Here is a 13,699-nt window from a genome sequence, read left to right as displayed (position 1 = left end):
AACAGAAACAGGGAACTGGCCAAAGAATTCTCTGCAGAGAAAGGACCACAACATTTTATCAGGTAAAAAAAATAAGGGAAAGACACAAATAGTGTCAACTAGGCTTTGAAAGTAAGTCAATGGAACTCTACATTTTATTTTCCTCTTCTTTCAATATCTGCTTATGTGACATTTTCATAATTATTTTGAAAATGTGGCATTTTTCCACTGTTAATATTGGATAAAAATTCAATTTTCACCTAATTCTGAGAGGAAAATTCCATAATAACATACTCATAAGAGATAGCATGCATTATTCTAAAGTATAAGCCATTGTTAAAATTTTATATTTAATACTTTGTGCCCTGGATTGATAATAAAAGCGACAAATATTTAGTACAATCCAGTGATGGGTTACTTTATTATTAAGGGTGTTCACAAAACCTTCACACGCTCCTGTTTTTAAAATACATTAGAAGTACTTAATTACGATATCTGCCTCTATTAGAAAAAAATTACAAAAAAGTTAAAAGAAAAATAAAAGGATTGTCAGTTCTCTTACTCTCCTATATGCATGGATAAAATTGATTGTTAAGATGAATTAAGAAATCAGAATATCCCAGGGCCCATATGGTTTTTTCCTGTTATCAACGGCCTATATATGGATTGACCTAATGAACAAAACACAGGGAGAAAATGAGTTCTGTTTTTTTAAGAGAATTTCACTTGACATCTGTTATTTTCCAGTTTATGTTTTTTAATCCTCATACTCATTTTTCCAAATGGTAAGTCTTTGCATTCATTTTAATTAAGGATGTCAATAGGTCTGGTTTTGTTTCTTGAATACACAGCTTTTAGAATAAAATACTTTTGAATGCTTTTTGCAAGTTTACAAAACATTCTTACACATATTAATATTTTAGGTTTGATAATACCCTGAGTATTGGGAATTAGCATAACTTAGTAGAAGAGAAAACTCAATCTCAGATAGGTGAAGACCTGTCCAAAATCATGTACTTTGTAAGAGTTTTGGCTGGAACTCAAATCATGAACTCCATAGAGAATTATCAGTAGAGAATTTTCTGTTTAGGGATTTTTATCTCAAACTAACAGAAACTAACAAAAAATGTATTTTTTTGATGATAGTAACTCTTCTCCCCCTCTCTTTTAAAATTAGATTTCCCCTTAAGACACAAGAAAATAAATGGGGTTTAATCCATATACTTTTTTTTTTTTTTTTTTTTTTTTTGCCCCTATAGAAAATTGGTGTCGAATATGGCTAAAAGTAAGGACTCTGGCTGGCAAGACCACAGTGTTCGAATCCTAGCTTACCTATGGACTGTGTGATCTTGAACAGGTGCTTGACTGCGCTGTGCCTCTATTTCCTTACTTGAAAAGTTGGATGATAACTATGTTTATGAACCTAGATTAAATGGTTTAAAAGTTACAAAATACTTAAAACAGTTCATAGAACAATAGTAAGCATTTTATATGTTTTACTAAAAAAAGAGAGCAATAGCTTCTCCCATCTTGTATGGATCCCCTTAAAACAGATTTGTACTCCCATCCTTCTATAAAATTATTATTTTGAAGATAATAATAATTGAGGATAATAATAATTATTTTGAGGATCAATAATGAACATTGGTTACCAAGTCTATTAGAACTTTTCTTTGTCTATTCAAATTATATTTTCCATTTAAAAATTGGGTTGTCTTTTTATTATTACTTGTAAGAGTTTTTTTTATAAAATGTGTTTTGACTACATGTTCCTTAGGGGATATTTTTCTCCCAAGCAGTGAGTTGTCTTTTCACTTTCTTGATGGAGTGTCTTGAAGTGCTAAAGCATTGAATTTCTTATCTATTTTAAAATTTTATTTGTTGATTTTTTTTCTTTTATCACTTGTGTTTTTTGTGTCAAACCTCAGGAGGAATAGCTTAATCCAACATCATGAAGATTTATTCCTGTGTTTTAAGAGTTCTATGCTTTTAGAGTCTACATATAGGCTTGTGATCCTTTTTTCAGTTAATTTTTGTGTCTAGTGTGAAGCAGTTGCCCCAGTACCATTTGTTGAAGAAACTATTCCTCTCCCACTGAATTTTCTTGACACTTTGGTTAAAAATCTCTGACCATAAATGCTGGAGTTTATTCCTGGGATTTCAGTTATATTCCATATGTCCATCCTTATGCCAGGACCACACTGCCATGATTACTTAGTTTTGTAGCAAGTTTTGGAATCAGAATGTGAAATTCTCATTCTGGACTTCTTTTTAAATTTCTTCCATGTAACTGATTATTTTTTAATTGAGGTACAATTGACATACTATGTATTAGTGTCAAGTGATTTGACACTTGTGTACATTGCAAATGGACACCACAATAAGTCCAGTTACCATCTGTCACCTTACAAAGTTATTAAAATATTATTAACTATATTCTCTATGCTTCACATCATATTCTCATGATTTATTTATTTTATAACTGTAAGTTTATGTTTCTTTTTTTAAATTGTTTTTATTAACATATAATATATTATTTACCCCAGGGGTACAGGTCTGTGAATTATCAGGCTTACACATTTCATAGCACTCACCATAGCACTTACCTTCCCAATGTCCATAACCCAGCCACCCTGTCCCTAACCCCGCAACCCCCACCAAAGCAAACTTCAGTTTGTTTTGTGAGAGTCTCTTATGGTTTGTCTCCCTCCTGATCCCATCTTGTTTCATTTTTTCCTTCCCTACCCCCAAAACCCCTCAATTTGCCTCTCTAATTCCTCATATCAGAGAGATTTTTTGATGATTGTCTATTTCTGATTGACTTATTTCACTCAGCATATACCTTCTAGCTCCATTCATCTCATTGCAAATGGCAAGATTTCATTTTTTAAAAAAGATTTTATTTATTAATTTGACAGACATCACAAGTTGGCAGAGAGGCAGGCAGCGAGAGAGCAAGGGGGGAAGCATGGTCCCAGCTGAGAAGAGAGCCCAATGCGGGGCTCGATCCCAAGACCCTGGGATCATGACCTGATACAAAGGCAGAGGCTTTAACCCCCTGAGCCACCCAGGTGCCCCAAAGATTTCATTTCTTTTGATGGCAGCATAGTATTCTATTGTGTATATATATACACCACATCTTCTTTATCCATTCATTGGTTGACGGACATCTAGGTTTTTTCCATAGTTGGGATATTGTGGACATTGCTGCAATAAACATTTGGGTGCACGTGTCCCTTCACTACATTTGTATCTTTAGGGTAAATATCCAGTAGTCTCAAGGCTGGATTGTAAGGTAGCTCTATTTTCAGCATTTTGAGGAACCTCCATGCTGTTTTCCAGAGTGGCGGCCCCAGATTGCATTCCCAGCAACATTATAGGAGGGTTACCCTTTCTCCACATCCTTGCCAACATCAGTCATTTCCTAACTTCTTAATTTTAGACATTCTGACTGGTGTGAGGTGGTATCATATTGTAGTTTTGATTTGTATTTCCCCAATGCCAAGTGATGTGGAGCACTTTTTCATGTGTCTGTTGGACATCTGGATGTCTTCTTTGCAGAAATGCCTTTTCATGTCTTCTGCCCATTTCTTAATTGGATCATTTGTTCTTTGGGTGGCTTTTTTTTTTTTACATATATATATATATTTTAAATTTTTTACAGCGTAACAGAATTCATTGTTTTTGCAGCACACCCAGTGCTCCCTGCAATATGTGCCCTCCATAATACCTACCACCTGGCTCCCCCAACCTCCAACCCTGCCCCTTCAAAACCCTCAGGTTGTTTTTCAGAGTCCATAGTCTCTCATGGTTCACCTCCAATTTCCCTCAACTCCCTTCTCCTTTCCATCTCCCTCTGTCCTCCTGGTTATTTGTTATGCTCCACAAATAAGTGAAACCATATGATAATTGACTCCTTCTGCTTGACTTATTTCACTCAGCATAATCTCTTCTGGTCCTGTCTATGTTGATACAAAAGTTGGGTATTCATCCTTTCTGATGGAGGCATAATACTCCATAGTGTATATAGACCACATCTTCCTTATCCATTCATCCGTTGAAGGGCATCTTGGTTCTTTCCACAGTTTGGTGACCATGGCCATTGCTGCTATAAACATTGGGGTACGGATGGCCATTCTTTTCACTACATCTGTATCTTTGGGGTAAATACCCAGTAGCGTAATGGCAGGATCATAGGGTAGCTCTATTTTTAATTTCTTAAGGAATCTCCACACTGTTCTCCAAAGTAGCTGCACCAACTTGCATTCCCACCAACAGTGTAAGAGGGTTCTCCTTTCTCCACATCCTCTCCAAAACACGTTTCCTGTCTTGCTAATTTGGCCATTCTAACTGGTGTAAGGTGGTATTTCGATGTGGTTTTAATTTGAATCTCCCTGATGGCTAGTGATGATGAACATTTTTTCATGTGTCTGACAGCCATTTGTATGTCTTGATTGGAGAAGTGTCTGTTCATATCTTCTGCCCAGTTTTTGACATGAGTATCTGTTTTGTGTGTGTTGAGTTTGAGAACATCTTTATAGATCCTGGATATCAGCCTTTTGTCTGTACTGTCATTGGGAGTATCTTCTCCCATCTATGGGTTGCCTCTTTCTTTTGCTGACTGTTTTCTTTGCTGTGCAGAAGGTATGATCTTGATGAAATTCCAAAAGTTCATTTTTGCTTTTGTTTCCTTTGCCTTTGGAGACATGTCTTGAAAGAAGTTGCTATGGCTCGTATCAAAAAGGTTACTGCCTATATTCTCCTCTAAGATTCTGATGGATTCCTATCTCACATTGAGGTCTTTTATCTATTTTGAGTTTATCTTTGTGTACAGTGTAAGAGAATGGTCGAGTTTCATTCTTGTACATATAGCTGTCCAATTTTCCCAGCACCATTTACTGAAGAGACTGTCTTTTTTCCACTGTATACTTTTTCCTGCTTTGTCGAAGAATATTTGACCATAAAGTTGAAGGTCCATATCTGGGCTCTTTATTCTGTTCCACTGGTCTATGTGTCTGTTTTTATGCCAGTACCATGCTGTCTTGGTGATCACAGCTTTGTAGTAAAGCTTGAAATCAGGTAGCGTGATGCCCCCAGTTTTATTTTTGTTTTTCAACATTTTCTTAGCAATTTGGGGTCTCCTCTGATTCCATAGAAATTTTAGGATTTTTTGCTCCAGCTCTTTGAAAAATACCAGTGGAATTTTTATCGGAATGGCATTAAAAGTATAGATTGCTCTAGGCAGTATAGACATTTTAACAATGTTTATTCTTCTGATCCAAGAGCATGGAATAGTCTTTCATCTTTTTGTGTCTTCTTCAATTTCTTTCATGAGTTTTCTGTAGTTCCTCGAGGACAGATCCTTTACCTCTTTGGTTAGGTTTATTCCCAAGTATCTTTTGGTTCTTGGTGCTATAGTAAATGGGATTGATTCTCTAATTTCCCTTTCTTTATTTTCATTGTTTGTGTATAAGAAAACCACTGATTTCTGTACATTGACTTTGTATCCTGCCATGTTACTGAATTGCTGTATGAGTTCTAGTAGTTTGGGGGTGGAGTCTTTTGGGTTTTCCATATAAAGAATCATGTCATCTGCAAAGAGAGATTGACTTCTTCGTTACCAATTTGGATACCTTTTATTTCTCTTTGTTGTCTGATTGCTGTTGCTAGGACTTCTAATACTATGTTGAACAAGAGTGGTGAGAGTGGGCATCCTTGTCATGTTCCTGATCTCAACGGGAAGGCTGTGAGCTTTTTCCCATTGAGGATGATATTTGCTGTGGGTCTTTCATAGATAGATTTTATGAAGTTCAGGAATGTTCTCTCCAGCCCTATACTTTGAAGCGTTTTAATCAGGAACGGATGCTGGATTTTGTCAAATGCTTTTTCTGCATCAATTGAGAGGACCACGTGGTTTTTCTCTCTTCTCTTATTGATTTGTTCTATCAGATTGATTGATTTGCAAATGTTGAACCATCCTTGTAACCCAGGGATGAATCCCACCTGGTCATGGTGGATAATCTTTTTAATGTGCTGTTAGATCCTGTTTGCTAGGATCTTGTTGAGAATCTTAGCATCCATATTCATCAGTGATATTAATCTGAAATTCTCCTTTTTGGTGAGGTTTTTGCCTGGTTTGGAAATCAAGGTAATGTTGGCTTCATAAAAAGAGTCTGGAAGTTTTCCTTCTGCTTTCCTTCTGCTGTATTTTGAACCAGCTTCAGGAGAATAGGTGTTATTTCTTCTTTGAAAGTTTGGTAGAATTCCCCAGAGAATCCATCAAATCCTGGGCTCTTGTTTTTTGGGAGATTTTTGATCACTGCTTCAATCTTGTTACTAGATATTGGTCTATTCAGGTTGTCAATTTCTTCCTGGTTCAATCTTGGGAGCTTATAGTTTTCCAGGAATGCATCCATTTCATGTAGGTTGTTTAACTTATTGGCATATAACTGTTGCTAATAACTTCTGTTGATTGTTTCTACTTCCTTGGTGTTAGTTGTGATCGCTCCCCTTTCATTCATAATTTTATTAATTTGAGCTTTCTCTCTTTTCTTTTGGATTAGTGTGGCCAATGGTTTATTGATCTTATTGATTCTTTCAAAAAACCAGCGTCTAGTTTCATTGATATGTTCTACAGTATCCCTCATTGATCTCTGCTCTAATCTTGATTATTCCCCTTCTTGTGTGTGGAGTTGGTTTGATTTGTTGTTGATTCTCCAGTTCTTTAAGGTGTAGAGACAGCTGATGTATTCTGGATTTTTCAATTTTTTTTGAGGGAGGCTTGGATGGCTATGTATTTCCCCTTTAGGACTGCCTTTGCTGTATCCCATAGGTTTTGGACGGAAGTGTCTTCATTCTCATTGGTTTCCATGAATTGTTTCAGTTCTTCTTTGATCTCCTGATTGATTAAAGAATTCTTAAGCAAGGTGGTCTTTAGCTTCCAGGTGTTTGAGTTCCTTCCAAACATTTCCTTGTGATTGAGCTCCAGTTTCAAAGCATTGTGATCTGAGAATATGCAGGGAATAATCTCAGTCTTTTGGTATCAGTTGAGCCCTGATTTGTGACCCAGTATGTGGTCTATTCTTGAGAAGGTTCCATGTGCACTTGAGAAGAATGAGTATTCCATTTTTTTAGGGTGGAATGTTCTGTATATATCTATGAGGTCCATCTGGTCCAATGTGTCATTCAGTGCCCTTGTTTCTTTATTGATTTTCTGCTTGGGTGATCTGTCTATTACTGAGAGAGTCGTGTTACTTTTAATGTATTCATATCAATATGACTCTTTATCTTGATTAACAGTTTTCTTATGTAATTGGCTGCTCCCATATTGGGGGCATAGATATTTACAATTGTTAGAACATCTTGGTGGATAGTCCTTTGAAGAATTATTTAGTGTCCTTCTGTATCTCTGGCTATAGTCTTTAGTTTAAAATCTAATTTATCTGATATAAGAATCACTACCCCAGCCTTCTTTTGAGGCCCATTGGCATGAAAGATTTTTCTCCATTCCTTCACTTTCAGTCTGGGTGTATCCTTGGGTTCAAAATGGGTTTCTTGTAAACATATGGATGGGTCCTGTCATTTTATCCAATCTGCAACCCTATGTCGTTTATGGGTGCATTTAGGCCATTCACATTGAGAGTGATTATTGATAGATATGTTCTTATTAACATCGAGTTACCTTTGATGTCTTTCCTTCTGTAGATTGTCTCCATATTTCTGTTCAATGATATTCTTAGGATTTTTCCTCTTTTATAGAACCCCCCTTAATATTTCCTGCAGTGTTGGCTTGGTGGTCACATACTCTTTTAAGCCTTTCCAGTCTTGGAAACTCTATATCTCTCCATCCATTTTGAATGTCAGTGTTGCTGGATAAAGTATTTTTGGCTGCATGTTCTTCTTATTTAGTGCCCTGAATATATCTTGCCAGCCTTTTCTGGCTTACCAGGTTTCTGTGGAGAGGTCTGATGTTATTCTGATGGGCTTTCCTCTGTACATAAGGAGCTTCTTTGTCCTAGCTGCCTTCACGAGGGCCTGTCTACAATTATAATTCCTCATTCTTACTATCAGGTGTCTCGAGGACTTTAGATAATCTATAATCTTGGGGGGAGACATTCTGCCTCTAGTACATGAACGCTGGTTCCATTCACAAGATTGGGAAAATTTTCATGGAGAACTTGTTCCACTATATCTTCTAGACTTCTTTCTTTCTCCTCCCCTTCAGGGATTCCAATAATACTGACGTTGGAACGTTTCATGGCATCATTTGTTTCCCTAATTTTGTTTTCGTGGCTTCTGAGCTGTTTGTTCCAGGCTTCCTTCTGATCCTTTCTATCTGTTTGTCCTCCAGATCACTAATTCTATCTTCTGTCTCAGTTACCCTAGCTTTGAGAAAATTTAGATTAGATTGGAATTCATTGAGAACATTGTGAACATCATCCCTGGTGGCTTTCAGTTCTGCCCTAATCAATTCCATTTTTTCATCCATGGCTTTCTCCAACCTACCTATTGCCTGGATAATTGGATAATTGTTAGCCTGAATTCCTTTTCTGGCATATTGTCTATGTCGATACCCATCAGTTCTGCTGCAGAAGGCCTATCTTCTGAATGTTTCTGCTGTTGGGCATTCCTTCTCCTAGTCATTTTGGTGAGAGATGGCTGAACAGATGTAGCTGGATGTATCGACCGTGGTGCAGGCAAGGTGTACCCTGGAACGCTTCTGAGCAATCAAGAGTCCCCACCCAAATGAAAGAAAAAAGAAAGAAAGAAAAAGGAAAAAAAAAAAAAAGAGAGAAAGAGAGAGCGAGACAGGGAAAAAAAAGAAAGATGAAAGAGAAGGCTCAGCCCAAATGGGCCCCAAGGTAAGATTATGAAGTATACAAACAAAAAGTCTGGTAAAAGTATATGACAAGAGGAAAAAAGAAATATATATATATGCAAAACAACAAGAAAAACAAAACCTCGTCAAAAAGAACCCCAAGTATAAGATTTATATACTATCAGGACAAACACAAATACACAGAAACACTGGTGGAAGAAAAAGATGGGAGAGTGGTTATAAATTCTCAGTGTGGGCGAGGAAGTTTATTTTGATTCTTCCTGGATGTTTCGTGATATCATTGTTAAAGGTAAGATAACAACTTTCCTAAGATAAAGGGAGATTAAAAATTGGTTGACCTATGGAGGTAGCACTGATTGGGGAAAGGGGATTACCTTGAAGTTTAACTCTATATGAATATTAACAAATAAAAATTAAAAAAGAATAAACTAAACTAAAATTTTAAAAAATTAATAAAATAGAAAAGCAAAAGAAAAACACGGGTATATATATCAAAAAGTTCAGGTTAAAAGGTTATTATGGAATTTGATGTACTGGACATCTCACTATGATGGTAAATAGGTTAAAAAATTATCTATATAAAAAATTAAAAAAAAATGAACCAGAATAGTGGGAACAAATTAAAAATAAAAGTTGTATCTATGAAGTAGTGGTGATTGTTCTCTTGTCATCTTTCCCCCCCCCCCCCCCCCCCCCCCCCCCCCCCGGTTCGCTTTCTGGGAGAGGGCCCTGCCACGTGGGTTTTCAGGCAGTGTTCCCTGAGTTAAGTCCTCCAGCCCCCCTCAAGTGGGTGGGCCCTGAGGAAACCGGTTTTTCAGGCTTTTGTTCTCTGGAGGTTTTTATGTTTGTTTGTTCATTTGTTTTCTCTCCCCTTGACAACTTTTGATGGTTTTTGGAGGTTTAGAGGAAAGCAAACTGCACCCAGACCTCCCTCTCAGAGAGAAGCCTCAGTCTGTTCCCCTCTGGGTGCTCCAGAGCACATAAATTCCCCCTTGGCTGCTGGCAGAGCAGGTTCCCAGTTGTGGTTCCTGGTGACATAGGAACTCTTGCTTGTACCCAAAACCATGACAGCGGTGGCTGTCTGGGCAGCTCCAGACTGCCAGAAAGGTCCCAACAGCGATTGCACACTGCAATTTCCCCACTGGCTTGAGCTGGGAGCCACCTGCTCGGGTCTGAGAGCACCTGGCTGGTGCCTGCTCATGCCTCTCTCAGGGAGGGTGTGGGGCATGACTCAGACTCTGGTAGCTTGGTGCAGCACACACACAGGGACTGCAGAAAGGCTGTACTTCTGCCGGCTGGCAAGGCTCCTAGCTCCTCACAGGAGCCGCACCCCAAACACCCTCAGGCATGCTCGCTCATGGCTCAGGGACAAAGACCTGGTTTTTCTTGGTCCCTGAGAGCCAGAGCTCTCTCTGCAGCAGAGAGGCTGCACTCTCTCTGGCTCAGCGCCAGGGGTGGCTGCCTGGGTCTGGGGACTTAAGCCCCTGCCTCTAACCACCCCAATTCCCACAATATCCCCCCACGATCCTTTGCTCTTTTTGAGTGCTTTCAACCAGTCGTAGGGCACTCTGATATTGGGGTATTAATTTCCAATGGGTCACTTCTGGTGGCTTCCTTCCCCTTTAGTTTATCTTCCAATATCAGTCTGATATTCTCTCTTGGATATCCCATTGCACCTGTGGGGAAATAAAAGCAAATCCATATATCTGACCCCATCTTAATTTCATGCTAAGATCTGTAGCTGCCTGTTGAAAAAGTTCACAGTGATATTCTACCACCATCTTGAACCTACCATATATCTCTATTTCTCTCTATATATATCTGATATCTATTATCTATCTATCTCTCTCCCTATGTATCTATCCAATCTTTGCATTATATATGTGTTTCTTCTCATGTCTTCTTCACATTTATTAATTCCGTTAACACACACAGAATTTTGGTCTGGATTTTCCAATCTTTAAAAATTAAGAGCTGATACTTGGTAGTCTCTAGCATCTTTTACAGCATTAAAATTCAGTAAATTCATGTAATAATATAAAAAGAAAATGTATAACTTAGGGGGAAAATGGAATAATGGGATTTGTTTTAATAAATTTGCTTAAAACCAGTGATAAAGAGATATACCTTAAATTAAGTATGAGGGGGAAAGGGACATTATACACAGAGGAACAAAAATAAGAATGACATCAGACTTCTTGTTTGAAACAATGCAAGCAAAAAGTGAAACACCATCACTCAAATACTTAAAGGAAAATAAAAGTTGTCAATTTAGTAGTCTATACTAGGTGAAAATACCTTTTACAGTGAAATTAGAGAAAAAACACTTTCAGATACATAAAGAGTGAAATAACTCACTATCCACAGATCTGCAATGTAAGAAACGTTAAGGGAATTCCTTCCTTCACAAAGAAGGAAATGATATCCTATAAGAAAACAGATCTATGCAAAGAAATGAAAGGCATGAGAAATGTTAAAGTTGTAAATAAATATTCTTCTGATAATAGGTCTAAAGAAGATTTTAAATAATATTAATAATATTTCAACATTAAATAGATCAAAGAACCACTTTTCTTATGATTGTGAGTACTGAAAAATAAAAAGATTATTTCACAAAAAGGGTTTTTAAAAAAAAAAATGAAGTATGACTGACATACAACATCATACTGGTTTCAAGAGTGTGACATATTGATTCAAAAGTTCTATATGTTACTCAGTGCTCACTATGATAAGTGTAATTTGAACAACTAAGCACCAAACCAGATTTTGTTTAATTCCACTTTTATTTTTTTTTATTATTTTTTTATGTTTTAATTTTTTATTTTTTTATTAACATATATTTTTATCCCCAGGGGTACAGGTCTGTGAATCACCAGGTTTACACACTTCACAGCACTCACCAAAGCACTTACCCTCCCCAATGTCCATAATCCCACCCCCTTCTTCCAAAACCCTCCCCCCAGCAACCCTCAGTTTGTTTTGTGAGATTAAGAGTCACTTATAGTTTGTCTCCCTCCCAATCCCATCTTGTTTCATTGATTCTTCTCCTACCCACTTAAGCCCCCATGTTGCATCACCACTTCCTCATATCAGGGAGATCATATGATAGTTGTCTTTCTCTGCTTGACTTATTTCGCTAAGCATGATACGCTCTAGTTCCATCCATGTTGTCGCAAATGGCAAGATTTCATTTCTTTTGATGGCTGCATAGTATTCCATCGTGTATATATACCACATCTTCTTGATCCATTCATCTGTTGATGGTGGACATCTAGGTTCTTTCCATATTGAGGAAGACACAAAGAAATGGAAAAATGTTCCATCCTCCTGGATTGGAAGAATAAATATTGTGAAAATGTCTATGCTACCTAAAGCAATCTACACATTTAATGCAATTCCTATCAAAGTACCATTCATCTTTTTCAAAGAAATGGAACAAATAATCCTAAAATTTATATGGAACCAGAAAAGACCTCGAATAGCCAAAGGGATATTGAAAAAGAAAGCCAACGTTGGTGGCATCACAATTCCGGACTTCAAGCTCTATTACAAAGCTGTCATCATCAAGACAGCATGGTACTGGCACAAAAACAGACACATAGATCAATGGAACAGAATAGAGATCCCAGAAATAGACCCTTAACTCTATGGTCAACTAATCTTTGACAAAGCAGGAAAGAATGTCCAATGGAAAAAAGACAGCCTCTTCAATAAATGGTGCTGGGAAAATTGGACAGCCACATGCAGAAAAATGAAATTGGACCATTTTCTTACACCACACACAAAAATAGACTCAAAATGGATGAAGGACCTCAATGTGAGAAAGGAATCCATCAAAATCCTTGAGGAGAACACAGGCAGCAACCTCTTCGACCTCAGCCGCAGCAACATCTTCCTAGGAACAACGCAAAAGGCAAGGGAAGCAAGGGCAAAAATGAACTATTGGGATTTCATCAAGATCAAAAGCTTTTGCACAGCAAAGGAAACAGTTAACAAAATCAAAAGACAACTGACAGAATGGGAGAAGATATTTGCAAATGACATATCAGATAAAGGACTAGTGTCCAGAATCTATAAAGAACTTAGCAAACTCAACACCCAAAGAACAAATAATCCAATCAAGAAATGGGCAGAGGACATGAACAGACATTTCTGCAAAGAAGACATCCAGATGGCCAACAGACACATGAAAAAGTATTTTTTTATTATTTTTTTAAAGATTTTATTTATTTATTTGACAGAGAGAAATCATAAGTATTCGGAGAGGCAGGCAGAGAGAGAGAGAGGGAAGCAGGCTCCCCGCTGAGCAGAGAGCCCGATGTGGGACTTGATCCCAGGACCCTGAGTTTATGACCTGAGCCGAAGGCAGTGGCTTAACCCACTGAGCCAAACAGGTGCTCCTCCACTTTTATTTATTATTTTTATTTTTTATTTGACAGAGATCACAAATAGGCAGAGAGAGAGAGGAGGAGAAAGCAGGCTCCCCGCTGAACAGAGAGCCTGATGTGGGGCTCGATCCCAGGACCCTGGGATCATGACCTGAGCCGAAGGCAGAGGCTTTAACCCACTGAGCCACCCAGGCACCCCTAATTCCACTTTTAAAGTGAACTCAGTGACATTTTATTTTCCTGACAGTACTTACCTCATATTTAAGATTTCTTTTTATACTCACGCTCTTAGTTTGTTTTTCATACTTGTCTGTCTTTTCTTTAGATTCAATTTTTTTCTTTTGTGTCTTGCCTCAGGCTTTCATTTATTCTTTCCACCTTCAGTTTTCTCATTCAGTCTGTCTTCATGGCTTCCTTCTTGGTTAGCATGAAATTTTGGAAACACATCTTATTTTCTTTTCCTAAAGCTAGTAAAATCTCAGCAAGCATAAGA

This window comes from Mustela putorius, unplaced genomic scaffold (assembly GCF_011764305.1).
Source record: "Mustela putorius furo isolate JIRA1106 unplaced genomic scaffold, ASM1176430v1.1 tig00000151_pilon_pilon_pilon, whole genome shotgun sequence".
NCBI lineage: Eukaryota > Metazoa > Chordata > Mammalia > Carnivora > Mustelidae > Mustela > Mustela putorius.
Note: the sequence above shows the minus strand (reverse complement) of the source record.